The sequence below is a fragment of the Lissotriton helveticus genome, chromosome 9, assembly GCF_964261635.1.
Source record: "Lissotriton helveticus chromosome 9, aLisHel1.1, whole genome shotgun sequence".
Taxonomy (NCBI): Eukaryota; Metazoa; Chordata; class Amphibia; order Caudata; family Salamandridae; genus Lissotriton; species Lissotriton helveticus.
The window spans coordinates 1,252,789,732-1,252,810,261 of NC_136070.1; positions in this window are offsets into that span (position 1 = coordinate 1,252,789,732).

Sequence of the window (20,530 nt, forward strand, 5' to 3'; positions counted from 1 at the left end):
CTTGTGAATTCAGAGATTAAAGATCTAGCATTAGGGGCAATATTGGCCTATGAAGCTCCCACCTCGAATATGGCACATCCCATAACAGTCTTTGATATCTCTACAATAGAGGGGTTTCCATCTCTGATAACAGCAGAGCAGCCGAGGTCTGTTAGCCTTTTCTCTTCAGCACTTAATCCTTTGGCTATATCCTTTTCTGACGTAGTAAAAAGTAGAGAAAAGTTCGAGATAACTGATGTTGAACACATCAGGGAAAGCATAGACACACTCCAATTAGATTTTATACCTCTGTTTGATACGGATCTAATATTAAATAGGACCCGACTTCTCAAATGTTTTCTGGAGATTGAAAGTTTGAAACTTATTCAAAGCAGTGATATAAGATTAGTCTCCATTCTAAAAACAGAAGTTGGTTATAAATCGAGAGTAAGGCTGAATTCCAAAATTGTTGCTAACCTTATATTTCAATGGTCTAGCAGATCTAGTAATAAACTTCCACTACAGCCATCCTTCTAGCAATGAATTAAAAATAATATCATGGAATGCTGCAGGAATCAAGAATAGTAGGGAAAAGTTACAATACTTATGTGCACTAGGTGCAAACGTGATTTGTCTACAAGAGACCTGGTGTACAGAGGAAGTTTTCTGTAAGGATTATTTTATTTTAGATTGTAAAGCAGTCCCATCTAGGAGAGGACATGCTAAGGGAGGAGTGGCATGCCTGCTGTCAAACAAGATAAAATGGAATTATGGTTACTATATAGATCCTAGTAACCTTTTTCTGGCAATAACATTGTATAATTCCGGTCACTCACACACCGGGGGAGAACTTGGCGGCTAGCAGGCGTGGCTAGTCGCGAGACTCTGGAGGTCCGGGTGTTTGTCAGTGCAGAATGAAGGCAGAACGGTGAGAGCGGTGAATTACGGCGGGAGTCAGGCCGTTGAGCAGCGGCAGTGAACTTTCAGAAGAAGCGTTTATTTTCTTCGGTGCATTTGGAATGGACTGCGAACACTGAAGAAAAACAGCCACGGATTGACATCGGCAGGCGGGGCTGCTGCCTGAAGCGCAAGCCGGCTTCGGCACTTGTGACAGCGGCGGAGGTGGTTGCGAGTGGGGAAACATAAAAATATACCCGTTACCGCTGCGCTACAAATGAGTAATCAACAAGTCTGAGGCGGCAGAAGCAGGCGGGGCCCTGAAAACGCGAGCCAGGCTACGGAGGGGAGGCAGAGGCAGCGGTAGCGTACATCAATACAGATTACATTAGCTTTTTTTGTGAGGAGGCAGGCTGGTTTTCAAGCGGATAGCAGCTTGACATTCTCCTTGCTGGGAAATCGGCAGTTGAGGCAGTCTGGAGAGGATCATCCACATTGTTACGGCGGGAGCCGTAACTCCTCTTCCTTCACGAACTGCTCATTGTATCCCAAAGGTAGGACCACATAACGTTCTAAAACAGGGGTTGATACGATGGGTTAATGCTGCGCATGAGTTGAAGAAGGGGAGAAGAGCTGGTTACAGATATAGGTCTCTCTGTTTAGGGCGCAGCATTGAAAATATTAAATCAAAACTAGCAGGTCCACAATGCAATGGGCTAAGTAGCACTTTTACCCAAACAACTCTCTCAGACCCTGATTTGTATATGTCAGAAAAAGAGACTTCAGGCTCCCAGGCTTTGGGATATACCCTCAGAAGCAAGGGGGGGAAGCAACCTACGCTAAACGTTCCGACAGATACTCCGTCTTTAGCTAAAACAAAGGCAAAATCCTTAAAGAAAACTGGAAAAAAACATTAAAGCACAGAAGGCAGTTCAAAGGGCAAAGCCACCTCCGTCTCTGAAGGCATATTGCAAAACCGTTCCGTCAGTTTTGGAACTTAAATTGTCCGACGAAGCCTCAGCTAGAGTGCCTATAAAGGGGCTGCTGTCTGCTAACAGGTATCAACCCTTAGAAGGTTTAGGGATGGATCTGGAGCAGATACAAGTGATTGAGTCAGCAGAAACCTCAAAACAAAATACTACGCATAGTTCTGAGGATAAGGAACCTGAACTAGAAGGGGAAGTATCTGTAGGAGAGTATGGTCTGCTATCCTATGGTCACCCCAAATTTTTGCTTTTTGCTTCACTGGTTTATGACTTAATGTGGCTGTGGGCCTGCTAATCAGACCCACAGCCTGCTGTTCTCTCTCTAAATTGATGCCAATGCACTTTAGGTGCATTACGAAATTGGAACTGGTTCACCTTATTGGCACCTGTAACAGTGTACCCAGGTACCCAGGGCATAGGTGCTTCCAAGGCCTACCAGGGGCTGCAGCACGTATTGTGCCACCCCTGGCCTGGCCTCCATATTTGACACAACTGGCTGATCACTCAGCTGGGGTAAGTCGGTGTAACCACCCCTTACTTAGGTGTAGTATGCCTATACCTAACCTAAAATGGACACATATGTTCCTATCAGCCACTCCTATGGAAGGCCTCATAAATCCTGGAGGCAGAGTGCTTGGAAATATGTGAGATGGTGCTCTGGCATGAGCTGAGCCAGTCTGCAGCTTTTGGAACCATGTCCTTTAGCTGTTTCATGATACTGCCATACCATATACTCTTAATTGCATTATAATCCTCGCGGTTAAATGCTATCTTTGGTTTGGCTTTATCAAAACATGTCGAGTAAGGTGTTATACGAATTGGAATACTACCCCCTCGCCAGTTCTGACGATGGGGGTAGCATTCCACCCTTCTAGAGGGACACGACATGTACCTAACCTGAACCCCGGTTAAAGTTAAACAGAGCCTCAGCATCACAAAATGGATGCTGCCACCACAGACACAAGTCTGACCTCCTGCTGCTGGGAGTCCTTCCAGCGAGGGCAGCTTGGACAAAGGGTTTCCTGCCTTGGTAGGTGCTAGCACCACCCCAGACAGGATTTTGTGTATTGGGTAGGACAGGGTTCAATAGAATCAGACATGCCTGGGGCACACAAGGTGTCCCCGTGCATTTGCCAGTTCAAACCGGTGCTGGGGCTTTCCAGCCCCAGTCCTGGCGTGAAGCTGGACAAAGGAAAGGGTGTGTAACCGCCCCCTTCCTGGTCCCACCCAGAGGAGGGACCTAGCAGGTGATCCGGCCCCTAGAATTGGAATAAGAGTAGGAGCTGTGTCCTGAGACTTCAGATCATCCTGAACTCGACTTGAAATAAGAAGAAAACTGGACTTCGACATTCTGCTGCACAGAAGACTGAAGAGAATCTCCCTTGTGGCCAAGGAGTGACCACCCTGTGAATACAGGCACCAACCAGCAACTCGACGTCTGCTTTGCCGCCGCCTCCCGCCGGAGCCCGAGCCCAGAGCCTGACAAGACCCAGACTCCCAGACATCTCACTGCCCGATCCACAGTCCCTGCAAAGAAGGGACCCGTGGAGGCACTGAGAGACGTGGGACCGGACCTCTTGAAAGACCCCCGAGAAGCTGACTGCGCAGCACCCGAGGCACCCTCGACGCTGTGCTTTGGGGTTTGAGAAGCCCCAACATCGAGCAGCCCTTGCACCGAAGATCAGCCCCCCAGCATCTCCATGATCTGAGTGGGGCCCTTTTGCACTGTGCCACTCAACGCGCCATCCCGGCCACTTGCCACGTGGCTAGCGGCCATCTTGGCGACGAAAACGACGAACTACACCGCTGGCCTGGTTGCTCCAGACTGGCCCTTGCTCCCCTGAAAAGGAGCACCCGCTCTGACCTTGCTGGTCCGAGTGAGAAGCTTGAATCACTTCCTGCGTGGCTTGCTTTAGCCAAGGCCTGTTTGCTCCAATCAAGTTGCCGACACCACCATCAGCGAGAGCCTACGTGGGACAGCTCGTGATCGACTCCTGGGCGTCCTTGACCTCTTCGTGTCCACGTGACTGCAGAGACAATCTTCACCTCATCGCCTGTTTGCACCCGACATTGCCTGGTTCCTTCCTGGTTCCACGGTAGTCACTGGCTAGTGACTTTGAACATTGTCCCCTCTGCTTTCAGGTCTTCACCTCTTCAGATCCACCCTTGGATCCACCTGAACTCTTCACGACGACCCGCCTGCAGCATCTTCAGCTCCAAGCACCATCGACCTGCGTGACGAAACCCGACACTACTTCGCACCTGTGCACCCGCTTCCTGTGGGTGAGGTAACTAAGCAACGCCGGTGTTCCCACACTGGTATACACCTCTAGTGCTTGTGTCTAAAGTTTTATCCTTGTAGGTCCAGCGGAAGGTTCCTTAAACACTAACTTTGTAACTTTTACGCACCATTGACATTGCATTGGTGCATGCGTGCGCTTTCTGCACTGCACCCGAGTCCCGAGGGCCTTTCCCGACTTCATCACAGCTCCAGCGATTCCCCAGGCCCTAGGCCTCTTCACTTTCCCCATAGTGGTTCTTATACTACTATTTTAGTATATGGTTTAGGTGGCCCCTAGGGCTCATCCATATTCGTGCAACTTTTGTATATTTAAACTGTGTTTTGTTTTAACGCATTTGCTTCTGTGCTCATAAAGAGTATAGGGTACATTTGTAGAAATAATTCTATATATAGTTTCAATATATATCTGTGTGGTGTCCTTTCATTTGGTATTCAAGGGGATTGTGTATGGTAAAACAGCTTGCTTCACATGCCTTTACAGAGTTTAGCCTAAGACTGCTTAGTCCATGCTACCCCTAGGATAGCTTGTCTATAAGGTTGACTTTACAACCTCCACCATAAGGGTTGCTTGGCATGGTACAAGGTGATCACTAGAACTAGTGAGCATCATATACCAGGCCAACTTCTCACAGTATCAACCCAAACAATGAATATAAATAGTGACGATGATGTATTGCGGCTCCCTCTAACGCAGAAATGATGGATCAGTCGGTCATAGCGATGCTAAGAGCTCTGAGTTATGAGGTAAAAAGTGGTTTTGAAGCGGCACTCGCCAACCAGCAGGAGTTAAAAGAGAAATTCGACGCATTAGCTGCCAGAACTACTGAACTGGAATCTTCAGTAACAGATTTAAAAAAGCTTTCTACCCAGCATAGTAAGAAGCTTGAGGATTTTAGACTAAGGGAGCTAGGACTCCAAGAAAAAATGGAGTCCTTAGAAAACGCACAAAGACGAAATAATCTGCGCCTACTGAAAGTTCCAGAAAGGGCAGAGGCGGGCAATATTAAAGAGTTTGTGGTCAGATTGATCAAACAAACTATTGAGTTGGAGTTATCAGAAGAAGAAATTATAAAAGATATTCAACGAGTTCATAGAGACCCATTCAGGTTGAATCCGAATAAAAGTAGACCAAGAAAGATCCTAGTGCATTTTCTGACCTATACTTTAAAAGAAGAGATCCTTAATAGAGCCTTAAGAACTAGTGAACTTTCTTCAGATGGATTCTCTTATCAGATCAGATCTGATGTCTCCTCTAGTTCGGCGTCTAGGCAATGGGAGCTTGGTAAGCTGTTAGAACCCTTCAAACAACTAGGCGCCACTGCTCAGCTTAAATTTCCTGCCTCACTGAAAGTGATGTACAAAAATAAAATGAACGTCTTAAAAAGGTTGGATGAGGCAGAAGAATATCTACAATTACTTACAGACGATAACCAAAGAGAGCAAGTTAACAAATATTGAACCCACTGAAGATCTCAGATTATGCACTCTTTAATATTAACATGGTTAGCCATATATTTTTCTTCACCACTCTCAACTTATACAGACAATACACCCAGGTGGAGGAGTCTAAATGGCCAAGTCAGGTCAAGGAAAGGAGGGGGGTTCTCCAGGGGAGCACGTGAGGGTCAGGGTAAGGGGGGTGGGGGTGGTGGGTGCACTGGGTGGGGAGCATTGGGAAAAAATGCACAAAAAAAAAAGTCCAAATCGCCATATTCTAATTTTATTTGTTTATACCTCTGCCAGGAAAAATAGCGCAAGATAGGGCAGCTCCTGCATCATATATTAAGATTCTTTCGTGGAATGTGAACGGGTTACGAGTTAAACATAGAAGAGAGAGAATTCTAGGTATGGGCGAAATTGTTCCGCGAATTCGCGCGAAAATGAATTCGCAATCCGCAAAATCCGCGAATTTGTGCGAATTTGCGGATTTTTGGTTTTTGTGCGTTTGCGGGGTTTTTTGCGTGTTCGCGGGCCGCTTGCATGGCGAAGTTACCCATGCAGTCGTGTATGGGCACAGCACCCTCTGGTTCACCACTGCCACCCTCTGGTTCATCACTGCCACCCTCTGGTTCACCACTGCCACCCTCTGGTTCACCCCTGCTACCCTCTGGTTCACCCCTGCCACCCTCTGGTTCACCACTGCCACCCTCTGGTTCAGCAATGCCACTCTCTGGTTCAACCCTGCCACCCCCTGGTTCAACACTGTCACTCTCTGGTTCACCACTGCCACCCTCTGGTTCATGACTGCCACCCTCTGGTTCATCACAGCACCTCTGGTTCACCACTGCCACCCTCTGGTTAACCACTGTCACCCTAAGGTTCAGCACTGCCACCCTCTGGTTCACCACTGCCACCCTCTGGTTCACCCCTGCCACCCTCTGGTTCACCACTTCCACCCTCTGGTTCATCACAGCACCCTCTGGTTCAGCACTGTCACCCTCTGGTTCACCACTGCCACCCTCTGGTTCATGACTACCACCCTCTGGTTCATCACAGCAACTCTGGTTCACCACTGCCACCCTCTGGTTAACCACTGTCGCCCTCTGGTTCAGCACTGCCACCCTCTGGTTCACCACTGCCATTCTCTGGTTCACCACTGCCACACTCTGGTTCACCCATGCCACCCTCTGGTTCCCCACTGCCACCCTCTGGTTCACCCCTGCCACCCTCTGGTTCACCCCTGCCACCCTCTGGTTCACCACTGCCACCCTCTGGTTCAGCACTGCCACCCTCTGGTTCACCACTGCCACCCTCTGGTTCAGCACTGCCACTCTCTGGTTCACCCCTGCCACCCTCTGGTTCAGCACTGTCACCCTCTGGTTCACCACTGCCACCCTCTGGTTCATGACTGCCACCCTCTGGTTCATCACAGCACCTCTGGTTCACCACTGCCACCCTCTGGTTAACCACTGTCACCCTCTGGTTCAGCACTGCCACCCTCTGGTTCACCACTGCCACCCTCTGATTCACCCCTGCCATCCTCTGGTTCACCACAGCCACCCTCTGGTTCATTACAGCACCATCTGGTTCACCCCTGCCACCCTCTGGTTCAGCACTGTCACCCTCTGGTTCACCACTGCCACCATCTGGTTCACCACTGCCACTCTCTGGTTCACCACTGCCACCCTCTGATTCACCCTTGCCACCCTCTGGTTCCCCACTGCCACCCTCTGGTTCACCCCTGCCACCATTTGGTTCATCACTGCCACCCTCTGGTTCACCCCTGCCACCCTCTGGTTCACCCCTGCCACCCTCTGGGTCAGCACTGCCACCCTCTGGTTCAGCACTGCCACCCTCTGGTTCAGCATTGTCACCCTCTGGTTTACTCCTGCCACCCTCTGATTCATCACTGTCACCCTCTGGTTCATCACTGCCACCCTCTGGTTCACCACTGACACCCTCTACCGAGACCTTTTGTGACGCAGCGGCAGCACAAAAGATGCGCCATGGTGCTGGGTATTAACAACGTGACGCATCTCTCTGTGAGATGCGTCACGTTGTAAAGCCCTGCGCCATCAGGAGGCGTTCCGACTCAGCCTCCTAAAAGTGGCTGAGTGAAATCTACAAGATTTCACTCAGTCACTTTTAGGCCAATGTTGCGTCAAAACCCTTCGCCTACTTGAAGCAGGCACAAGGCTTGATGCAGCATTGGGGAGATAGGGCACCCCCAGAGCATTGCTGGAGCTGCGTCGCAAGCGCGACGCAGCTCCAGCAATGCGATGCTTTTACGGCACAGATGCGTGACGCATCTGTGCCGTTTTTGCCACATGGTGCGCCGCATTGTAAATGCGGCGCACCATGGGTGGCGGAGCTGCGGCGCACAATAACTGGTGCATCCCTGGGGATGCGCCAGTTATTGTAAATCTGCCCCTATACATTTAGCCAACGAGGGAGCACTTATTGATTAGACAGTAGAAAGTACTCCAGTTGAGTAGAGGTATTGCACAAAAAGGTGGCATCTTCGTGGACAAACATGCAGGGCGGGATTCATTCTGCCCCCTGTTAGACTCGTTTTTTTGTGCCCTTCTGCCCTCTGGTATTACCTTGTTTTTGTACCCTTCTGCCCTCTGTTAGACTCGTTTTTTGTGCCCTTCTGTCCTCTGTTAGACAGTTTTTTTGTGCCCTTCTACCCTCTGTTAGACTCGTTTTTCCCTTGTTTTTCTGCCCTTCTGCCCTTTGTTAGACTGCTTTTTGTGCCTTTCTGCCCTCTGCATCACCACATCATCACTCAGTGCTACCCCAGCATCACTCAGCTCCCCCACATTATCACTCAGCACCACCACATTAACACTCAGCACCACCAGAGCACCACTCAGCACCACCACAGCATCACTCAGCACCACCACAGCATCACTCAGCACCACCACAGCACCACTCAGCACCACCAAAGCATCACTCAGCACCACCACATCATCACTCAGCACCACCACAGCATCACTCAGCACCACCACGGCATCACTCAGCACCGCCACAGCACCACTCAGCACCACCACAGCATCACTCAGCACCACCACAGCACCACTCAGCGCCACCACAGCATCACTCAGCGCCACCACAGCATCACTCAGCGCCACCACATTATCACTCAGCATCACCACAGCGCCACTCAGCACCACCACAGCATCACTCAGCACTACCACAGCATCACTCAGCACCACCACAGCACCAATCAGCACCACCACAGCACCACTCAGTGCCACCACAGCATCACTCAGCACTACCACAGCATCACGCAGCACCACCACATTATCACTCAGCACCACCACAGCACCGCTCAGCACCACCACAGCATCACTCAGCACCACCACAGCATCACTCAACACCACCACAGCACCACTCAGCACCACCCCTGCATCACTCAGCACCATCCCAGTATCACTCAGCACCACCACAGCACCACTCAGCATCACCACAGCACCACTCAGCACCACCACAGCACCGCTCAGCACCACCCCTGCATCAATCTGCGCAACCATTCAACAACAACTGGTTCAAATATGTTCTCTCAATGTTTCAAACTTTATTACAAATGTCACAAAAATATGTAAATATTTCACTTCTGTTCTTGGATTTTCGTCACAATAAAATACACTGAACATAATCTTCACAAAAGTTATTTACAAAAGTTTAAGCTATTGCCATTATAAATTAAAATCACTTTTATTTAAGTATGAATTGTTTAAAAATTAAAAGCCATTGTAATTTGTAATATCAATACAGCGAAGTCACATAAATACAAAACATGCGAGACCTATTGCATTGCAAATGCTTGTTTGTACTTTGTCATCTACGAGATCTTTGCAATGTTTCAAAAAAGAGAAAGAGAGAGAGAGATAGAGAGAGAGAGGGAGTGAGAGAGAGAGTGAAAGAAAGGAAGAAAGAAAGACAAAAGAAAGAAAAGAGAGAGAGAAAGAAAGAAAGAGAGAGACAGACAGAGAAAGAGCAAGAAAGTGAAAGTGAAAGGGAGAGTGGGAAAGAGAGGGAGAGGGAGAGAAAGAGAAAGTGAGAGTAAGAGAGGGAGGGGAGAGAAAGAAAGAAAGAAAGAAAGAAAGAAAGAAAGAAAGAAAGAAAGAAAGAAAGAAAGAAAGAAAGAAAGAAAGAAAGAAAGAAAGAAAGAAAGAAAAAAAAAAGGAACAGGGAGAGAGAGAATGAGAGAGAACGAAAGAGAGAGACAGCGAAAGAGCAAGAAAGTGAAAGAGAGAGAGAAAGAGAGAGAGAGACATGGAAAGAGAGAGAGAAAGAGAGAAAGACACACAGAGAGGGAGAGAGAGCGAGTGGATGAGAGAGAGAAAGAGAAAGAGAGAGAGAAAGAGGGAGAGTGAGAGAGAAAGCAAGAGAGAGAAAGAGAGAGCAAGAAAGAGAGGATGAGAGAGAAAGAGAGGGAGATAGAGCGAAAGAGAGAGAGAACAACGGAGAAAGAAAGAGATAAGCAGAGAAAGAGGAAGAACTTGAAAGAGAGAGCGAAAGAGATAAATAGAGCAAGAAAGGAGAGGAAGAGAGAGATAGATAGAGAGAAAGAGAGGGAGAGAGAGAACGAGAGAAAGAAAGAGAGGCCGGATCTCTGAAGGGCCAGATTCCTGAGTTGCCCCCACAGAACATACAGCTTTTTATTTTTAGCAAAATGCAGATGAAAATTGTGCTGTAAAGGTCTCTTTTAGTTTAACCCCTCCTGACAACTCAAAATGGGTGTATTTGCCATCCTCTCCCTTCTTCCTGTTTTTTTATATCTGTAAGTGCTTCCTGATGGGGTTTAATTCCTGGGACAGGTGCCTTGTTGCCTACTTGTAACTATTCTCTGACCCTGCTTCAAGGGTCAGAGCAGGGTCAGAGAATAGTTGCAAGTAGGCAACGAGGCGCCAGGAAGCACTTAGCAGCAGGTGCCCAAGTTGAAGTTAATTTCTTTGTAACCCTTTTGTAAAAGGTTACAAAGAAATTAGGTTCAACTTTTGCACCTGCTGCTGTAACCCTTGCTTGGCTGAAAATTCGTCCCCGCTGATTCGCGGATTTTACCGAGAAACGGATTTTACGCCCACCCTTAGAGAATTTTTCAGTATTTAAGGGATGCACCTGAAAATATAAATATTTTACAAGAAACACACTCTACCGAACAAGAATTAGGAGATATCTTTATGGAAAAAAAATGGATCCAGCAGGTGATTACCTCTTCGCAACAGTCTTCCACTAAAGGGGTTGCCATTCTGATCAAATCTAATTCAGAGATAAATTTGCTACAGTCTAATGGCCCGATGTAGGTAAAATAGATTTACCGATTTTTAATTACCGAATCATACCGATTCGGTAATTAAAAATCGGTAAATCTAAGGGGTTGATATGTAGGAACATCCAGATGTTCCTTCTACCGAATCGGTGAATATCTGTATTTACCGATTCGGTAAATACCGACTGGTAATGCCCCATTCATTCCTATGGGCTTTGAAGCCCATAGGAATGAATGGGCTATTACCGGTCGGTATTTACCGAATCGGTAAATACAGATTTTGACAAGGGTGCAGGGGGTGTCACTTTGACACCCTCTAGCACCCCCAAAAAAGATTCGGGGGCCATGTGGCAGGCATACCTGCCCTAAGGGCAGGTCTGCCTGTCATATGGCACAGGTGTGAATGCACACCTGAATCGGTATTTTACCATCAAATATATTTGATGGTAAAATACAGAATCGGTAAGGGTTGTGGGACTCAGAAGAGTCCCACCTACATATCAAAAATACCGAATAGGTATAAATAAATAATCTGTAAAATTCTGGGCCCTACATACCAATTCTGATTTACCGGTCGGTAACGGCCGAAAATACCGATTTTGGGCCGTTACCGACCGACCTACATCTGGCCCTAAGTCTGATAAAAAGGGGAGATGGGCTATAGTAAATATAAAACAACATTCGTATACATTTACGATTGTAGGATACTATGGTCCTAATTTAGATGACACCCTCCCCCTAAAAGACCTTTTGGTTGAACTCTTAGATTTTGAGGATCCGGTCATTCTTGCAGGGGACTTTAATCTAGTACTCGATCCAAAGCTAGATAAATCATCTACTGCCAGGTTTTCACACAATCCCCAAACCAGGGCTGTATTAACTAATGCAATTACTCAGTTTGGCTGTAAAGACATCTGGCGACTAAAAAGTGGCCTAAAAAGAGAATTCACATTCCACAATAAGAAACTACGAAACAAATCCAGATTAGATTTTTTTCTAATTGCAGATCACCTAGTTCAGCAAGTGGAGGAGATAAAACATCTTGGTGCCCATATTTCTGATCACTCAGCAGTTACTCTAACCCTAAAATTGACATGCCCTCAGCTGGTCAAGAGATGGACTATAGACAGAAGTATTCTGTTGGAGGAAGAGGTCATAAATAAATTGATTGAGGAATCAAATTAGTTTTTTTCTCTCAATCTAGGTACAGCTACACTCCCAGTCGTCTGGGACACGTATAAAGCTTTTCTGAGAGGGCGACTATTAGCATTTCAGATTGTAAAACACCGAGCATATAGGGCACAAATTTCACAGATTGAAGCAAGAATAAAGGCCCTGGAACAAGCTGTGTTAGCTCCCAATCTACCAGATGAAGAGAACACCAATAAAAGAGACCTGTTAACTTGTAAAATACAGTTAGAGCAGGTATTAGATGGAAGGCTGAGGAAGCGTTGGCAGGCCAGCTCATTAGCCCACTTTGAATATGGAGAGGCCAGTGGAAAGCTCTTAGCCTGGAAAACAAAAAAGGATATCAAGAAGAACTCTATAAAGGAAGTACAGATCACAAACATGGATGTGATTTCAGATAATAGAACAGATATTGAGCAGGCTTTTTATCATCATTTTGATCTAGTCTATTGAGAAGATTTATACCCACAACAACAATCAATACAGTCATGGCTTGACCAATATCAGGTTCAAGTTTTAGATGAGCAGGCTTCGCATAATCTCAATAGAGAGATTAGTTCCACTGAAGTAGCATCGGCGATAGACTCCGCCAAGAGAAGTAAGGCCCCGGGCCCTGATGGGCTACCTTCAGAGATTTATAAAGTATTAGCACCTGTAGTAATACCAATTCTGAAACTGCTATTTACCTTTAGATTTGAGGAAGGCGGCAAAATTCCTGTTTCTTGGAATGATGCCATAGTGGGCCTTATTTTAAAACCAATGAAGAGAGCATTCCAGTGTGATTCCTACAGGCCAATCTCCCTTCTTAACACTGATTACAAGCTCATGGCAAATATATTAGCGGAGAGATTAAATGGCACAGCAGGTAAACTTTTACACCTAGATCAAAAGGGCTTTATTAGAGGCCGCTCTATACAAAATCTCACAAAAGCTCTAGTGGGCGCAATAGATGTTGCTTCTCAATATAAAGTTTCATTAGCGGTTATTACATTAGCTGCCGCAAAGGCCTTTGACCGCGTCAATTGGGAATTCTTGGCTAAAGTATTAGAAAAGGTTAATTTAGGAAAAAACTTTTGTGGGGTAATAGCAGCATTTTACCAAGCTCCGACGGCTAGATTATAAAAAAATGGCAGTCTATCTTCTCCTATAAAAATCCAAAGAGGGACAAGACAAGGGTGCCCGCTATCTCCCTTACTATTTGATCTATATATGGAATCATTTGCAGAAAAGATCAGACAAGACCAAGATATTCTACCCTTCAAATACAAAAATTGGGTGAAAAAAGTCGCCCTATATGCGGACGATTTGATGCTATACACTATTGACCCTATAAAATCAATTCCTCTCATATATAAAGCTGCAGAGCAATTTGGCAAAGTTTCTGGATATCTGATCAATCAAGCTAAATCAGAATGTATGTGCTGGAATATAGCCCGGCTAATCACATCCCAATCCTGAAAAATCAAATTAGATATCTGGGAATTCAAATCATACAGGACATAAACCAACTTGCAGAAAAAAACCTTGTAAAGATCGATAAAGAAATGGCGCAATCCCTAAAAAACTGGTCATTTTTGCCTTTGACTCTAATTGGTAGGATTAATATAGTGAAAATTATGTTGTTACCTAAAATAATATATATATTTCAAAATATCCCTCTCGCTTTTAAAGAAGCCAGACTAACTAAGATCCAAGCCAAATGAAATTCTTTTATTTGGGCCTCAAAAGGCATAAGAATTTCTTGGAAAAGGCTTCGTAGAAAAAAAGGCAAGGGTGGATTGTGCACACCAGATCTGAGAGTTTATGCCTGGACCCTATTATTGAAAGCTGGAATAAGCTTATTTGATATCTTAGGGGGGACAGAAACAGACCTTATGTTTCAAAATATGTTATCTGAGATTCAGGGAGGGTCTCATGCATTTATGTTTAAGTTTGGAGATATGCGTTTTTTAAAAAAAAGTGCGATTAAAGGTTCTTAGAGATATGGCATATGTGTGGGCCAGAGTAAGGAAAAGGGTGAACATCCCATATTATGCTGCTATAGCGCCAATCTGGGACTCCCCTGGATCTCCCGAATGGACTAAAGACTTAAGGGGCCGATTAGGATGGCGGACGGACTTGCGTCCGTCCGCCACCCTTGAGGAGGAGGGAACGTCCGCAGGGGCTGCGGCGTTCCCTCCGTGCTGATTAGGATGTGACCGCCAGGGTGGCGGTCACATCCTCTATATTTAACATTGCGGCGGGTGCAGCTTCAAGCTGCACCCGCCGCAATGTTAAAAAAGCATGTTTTACATTTACATGCACAAAGCGGCCGGCACCGCACGGTGCCTGCTGCTTTGTGCACGCAAATGCAGGGGGGTACCATAGGTACCCCCCATGTGCACCCCCCACCCCCCATTCACCCAGGGGGCCCGCAACGGGCCCCCAAAGTGAATGTCCGTATGCTTTTCCATGGCGGAGAAGCCGCCGTGGAAAAGCATGTATTTACGAACATCCTAATATGGCGGACGGTGTCTCATAGACACCGCCTGCCATGTTATAGCTTTTCCGCCGCGGTCGGAAGCCGACCGCGGCGGAAAAGCGGCGGACGGAATTCCAGACCCACCAGCCATCCTAATTTGGCGGTGGGTCTTTGGAGGCTCCGCAGCGGTTTTTCCGCATCCTCCAGGCCGGCGGACACTTCCGCCGGCCCGGAGGATGCGGAAAAACCGCCATCCTAATCGGCCCCATACTATCTATAGCTTTGCAGAGCGCGAACATCAGATTATGGGGCCAGCTGCTGCCTGAAGGGAATCTTTTGAGTTGGGAAGACATTTCCGTTCTTACAGATAAAAACTTATCTAAATTCAAGTATTTACAAATTAAAAGCTGGGACCAGGCTGTTACAGAGGATAAAGGTCTCAAATCTATTTTGGATAAACTCCTAATAAAGAAAACAAGAATCCTTAAAACATCGGTGCTCTATTGGACAATACTCGAGGGAGAAGATGGATACTTCAGCCTCCCGGAACAACTTTGGAGGGACCACATTTTGGAAGTCGACTTGCAGAATCTATGGCAAGTATCCTTTGATTTATTACATCTTACGGTCTCACCTGCCAATTTAAAGCGGAATCACTTGTTTCCTCTTCATAGGGTATACTGGTCCCCGGCTAGGCTCGCCAAATTTTCCAAGGGGCCTATTCCTTGTTGTCCAAAGTGCAATCTGGAAAAAGCAGATGATCTCCATATGTTTATGACCTGTCCTGCACTTATACAATTTTGGTTTGAAATACAAGAAGGTATCAAAGCCCTTTTCGGGTATGAAATACAGGTTAGTACACAACAAGTCTTTTTTGGAATTCCCTCCAATTATGAGGAAGTATTTCAAGACAGTAATAAGTTATTTATTTATTTAATTATCCTAGCACGTAGGGAAATATGTAAATTGTGGGTGAGCACTACTGTACCAACATATTCAGATTGGATTAGGGCAATCAGGCATACTCTTAGTTTGGATAAAGTGGTATGGAAGAGAAGGAAGCATTTTTGGACTCCATGTATTAAATGGCTTGATGGACTATGAATCAACTTTGTCCAATGATTATGCCTTTTTGCGGAATGAACCACCCTAAGATCAGTCCAAGGGTCTGGTATAATGGGAGACTGAGCTGACTGTTGACATGGTGGTACCGTGAGACTTATACTGGGTGTCTGCAAAAAGAGCTTCAATAAAGATTCTCTGTATAATCAATACCGAAAATATCTTTACTGGCGTATGAGGACAAAAAAAAAGCAAATAAATAAATAAATAAATAACATTGTATAAGTACGATAAAAATGTAAAATGTAAACCATTGACGCTGATAAACGCTTATATTCCACCTGACGCCTGTCACGATGTACTCTTGAAGAAGGTTTTCTCATATAAAAGTAAATGAAGGAGAACCGTCCCCTCACATAATATTGGTAGGGGATCTGAATTGTAAAATTTCTAACTCTACTTTGGATATATTCCGAAATAAGGAAAAAGAAGAAGCCCTACAGAGCCCACAAGCACTTTTCCCACAAAGTATTAGGACAAATAAGAGAGGGAAAATGCTCCTTGATGAATTAGCGAAAGCTGATGGCATTGTAGTAAATGGAAGACTCCCCTCGCATACACCTGCGAACTTTACTTGTAAGTCTAATAGCAGAGAATCTATTCTAGACTATGTGGCAGTGGGAAGTACCTCCTTCTTTTTATTGAAAGATCTTAAGGTTTCCAGTTCTCTCTATAGTGACCATAAAGTATTAACTCTCATTGTAAACTTAAATTTACTTTTGAGGGACCCATGGTCACTAAATGGTGAGGCTGTTGGTTTTGCTCAGAATTCCGGCAAATGTTATTGGGATACTAAGGCCATTTTGGGTCTGGATAGTATCTTAGAGGCTACTGTAGAGAATTTGTCTAATTGGGATGGATCAGAAATTGCTAGTTTTAATATTTTTATGATTAAGTTGATAGATATTGCTAAGAAATCAAGTAAAAAAAGAAGTATCCTTACTCCCGTTTAATCTTGAAATAAACAAATTGATTAGAGAACAGTACTTGCACTACTCCTCTGATAGATGTTGTAAAATATTACTAGAAAAGAGGAGGAGGACTAGGGCAAAGGTAAAGTTAAGAATAGAGAGGGAGGATAATATTTGGATTTAGTTGAGAGAAGCAGTGTCGAAAGGCCAAGTAAGAAAGTATTGGTCTCTTATTGGGGAGGGATGTGGAGCTAGATCTAGATCCCTCCCAGTTGCTATTGAGGAGCATAAATGGGTTAACTATATACAGGAATTAGAGGCGCTAGAGGGCGCACGAGCAGTATGGCCGCACTTGTGTGAGGCTCCTGCAAGCCTGTGCCGAAATCCTTCGTTTATCCTCACTTAACCACCCCCGACGTCGTTGAAAATTGGTACGTCTGCTGAGAACACATGCTGTGATACTCGGTTGAAATTTGAATGAAATCGGACCTGTACTTGCGGAGATATCGCCGCGGGAATGCCCGACCGACTGCTGTGACGGAGCCTACATTGAGCGTGCCTGGGCACCGAGACTACGCGACACCGGTGAGCCCACGAGGTCTATAGGCCCCGGCCTGGGGGAGTTCGTGCTGCTGCACCTAATTGATGTTCAGGACGCTGATTTGAGGTGCTGTGCACACCGATGCCCATCCTGGCGGGCTAGCACAGGTCAGAGACGACACTCATTGGCCTGTGGGGGGGCCCGAGGTGTGCACGGACAGGGCAGTGGCGCGAAGAGACAACGGGCTGGATGGGACTGCTGGTGGTGGTGCAACTCGACGTCTGCCTTCTCTAACTCTGCCCTCCTACCCACCCTCCATCCCCCCACTGAAAGGGGTGAAGCGGACTACTGCACTGTGCACTTTAAGGGTCGACGCTGTTGCGGATGCATTGGCGCCAAAAGTGAGTCTGACCGTGACGTGGGAGCTAACGACTGCTGGACTCCCCGGCGAGATTGGGGAGCTGTGTCTGGGAGCTAGGTGGCGGCGGGCTGTGCGTGGATGCAGACGGTGAGAGCTATACTACCGGCGGCGTACAGAGCGGGATGTAAGGGACATAATATTTTGGGCTCACTCTGATCAATGGACGGATGGTATTGGGCTAACAATAAGGACCACGACCTGCCAGACCATACGAAATAGGGCCTGGAAAATATATGCAACCCTACTTCACTGGTGCACCCGAAGGGAAGGTTGGTGAATCAGCGCAGAGTGGCGCTAGACCCTTGTGCGTTAACGCCTTATTTGTGAGGACCGACCCTGCCGATGCTCGCTGACTACTTCATGGCAAGGTAAGGGCTACAGCAGTGCACGGAGAACTGGTGTGCATAAGTGTTGGAGGGAGAGAGGCGCCTGTGGACAGTCGCAGGTACTTCTGCAGAACTCTGAACTGAACTAGTGAATAGCACGTAGGCGCACCTGTTGCAACGCTAATTTATGACGGAGGCTTCTGGATCGACCGGCGGAAGCGGAGGCAGAGACAACAATCTCGTAAGGGCGAGATCGAAAAAGGGCGTGGTCATGGGTCGACAGGACACTAGACAGCCGAAGCTGTCCTTTGACTCTACTCTACCGGTGAAGAAAAATGCTAGACTGGAGTCGGACTCAGGAGGCCCACACACCATGACGGCAGCGGATGCCAGCCGCGACGCAGCGACGCCGGATATGCAACTCATACTGCAGGAGATGAAGCAGGGTTTCGCGACGGTGGTGGATAAGGTGGACCGTCTATCCTCCAGGTTGGACGCTATTGCACAAAAGATGGACGTTCACGAAGAACGCCTCACTGCGGCGGAGAGGAGGATATCAGACAACGATGACACTGTAGCGTCTCACGATGCCAGACTGTCAAGAATGGACAACATCCTCAGGGTGATAGCTGCGAAGAATGAAGAATTGGAAGCGCGCAGCCGCCGCAATAATGTACGAGTTGTAGGCGTGCCGGAATCGACGAACACGGGGCGGATGGAGGAATATGTGGAGCGGATTCTGAAGGCGGCGGTGGGAGAAGAAGCCTTTTCGCAGCAGTTCATTGTCGAGAGGGCGCACCGGTCGTTAGGCCCTCAACCTCAACCGGTATTACCACCCAGACCGATCATAGCTCGGTTACTCAATTATAGAGACAGGGATACGGCTTTACGTGCTGCGAGAACCAAGAAACAGCTGACCTGTGATGGAGTTAATTTCACCCTGTACCCTGACTTCACTCCCATGGTACAAGATCAACGTCGGAAGTTCCTGGATGTGAAAAAAAAGCTTTGAAACCTGCAAATTGATTACGCTCTGCTATGTCCTGCAAAGCTCAGAGTAACACACCAGGCGAAACAACATTTTTTTGTGAATCCACAACAAGTTGAGGACTTCCTGAAATCTCTGCGGAGAGAGCAGGGGCATCATCGAGCAGAGGGGAGCCCGGAAGAAGATGCAGACTGAATCCTCACTGACTATTGCTGGCATAGATTGCAATCTGGCCTGGGCCGTGTGGAGCTCATTGCGGATCATTCCTCCTGCTTGGGCGATCTTGAGATTGTTGCATGCTCACTGCAATTGTGTGTACAGGATACGGATGCAGTCGACGTCGGACTTGGAGGTGGTAACGTATGCCAGGCGACACCCCCTTCTCTCGTAAACACCTCCATGGGGAGGCCGGACATGTAGTGCGAGATGGAGGGGGTGATGAAGTGCGTACCCTAGATGACCTCAGTAGGGTGTGCCCCATTGACATTATTTATTACACTGCAGCTCATTGGGGGTTTGCTAGCGGTGTCCAGGGAGGGGGGGGAAGGGTTGCTGGAGAGTTGGGGATGCTTCAGTGGGAGGGGGGAGGAGGGGGGACAACATGTAGTATGGATGAGTATAGCACCACTGAAAAGGGTGACGATATGGTATGTTGATATATTAGCTGGTTGGGAGTGGGGGGGGTTGTTGGGGAGTTTGCGAGTTGTGGGGGGAGGGCTGGGAGGCGGAGGGGAACTGGTATGGTTGGTTACTACAGTCGATGGTTGCACAGGTCTTTGCATGCCCCATGGCACTACTATTGCGAGATGGCTGGAGGGTTGAGGAGGCGAGCGGATATGTGTTACTCTATAATTGATGCATACGCTTATGGCTGATACATGTAAAACTTCATTGTCGATTCTGTCTTGGAATGTGAGGGGCATTAATGATGCTAGGAAGGGCAGAAATGTACTTGCCTATCTGGATAGGCATAATGTGAATATAGCACTGTTACAGGAGACGCACTTTAGGCCACGAGTAGATCCCACTTTTGCTAGACGATGGGCTGTGGTTAGAAAATTCTCTTCCTACTCCTCGTACTCAAGGGGCACTGCTGTGCTGATCAAGAAGTCCGTAGCTTTCCACTTGCTGGGGGAAATACTAGACCCCAATGGTCGTTTTGTGATAGTGTGGGGGAGATTGGGCACGGATACTGTGGCTATTGTGAGTTGTTATGCTCCTAATGTGGACACACCGGATTTCTTCACGAAGTTATGGGGACATGTCTTGGGGATGGGAGCCACTCACGTTATCTGGGGAGGGGATTTTAATGTAACACTATACCCTGGAATGGATAGATCAGTGGGCTGCGTACAATATAACAAACAAGCACGAGATATGTTGGTAGGAATCATAGAAGAGGCTGGGTTAATAGATAGCTGGAGGCACATGCACCCTGCACGTAGGGACGGCACACACTTTACTTCGCACACCAATACCTGGGCTAGGTTGAATTACTGCTTTGTGACGCGGGGACTATCTGAAGGGTTGGGCATGGTAACACATCTGTCGAGGACTTACTCTGACCACTGCCCGGTACTGCTTACCCTTGCTGTGCCAGGTCATAATAGGTTGAGACCGCCTTGGAGGATGCTCCCTTCAATGCTACTGGACACAGTTTTTAGGTCGGAACTGGGAGTTGAAATTGAAG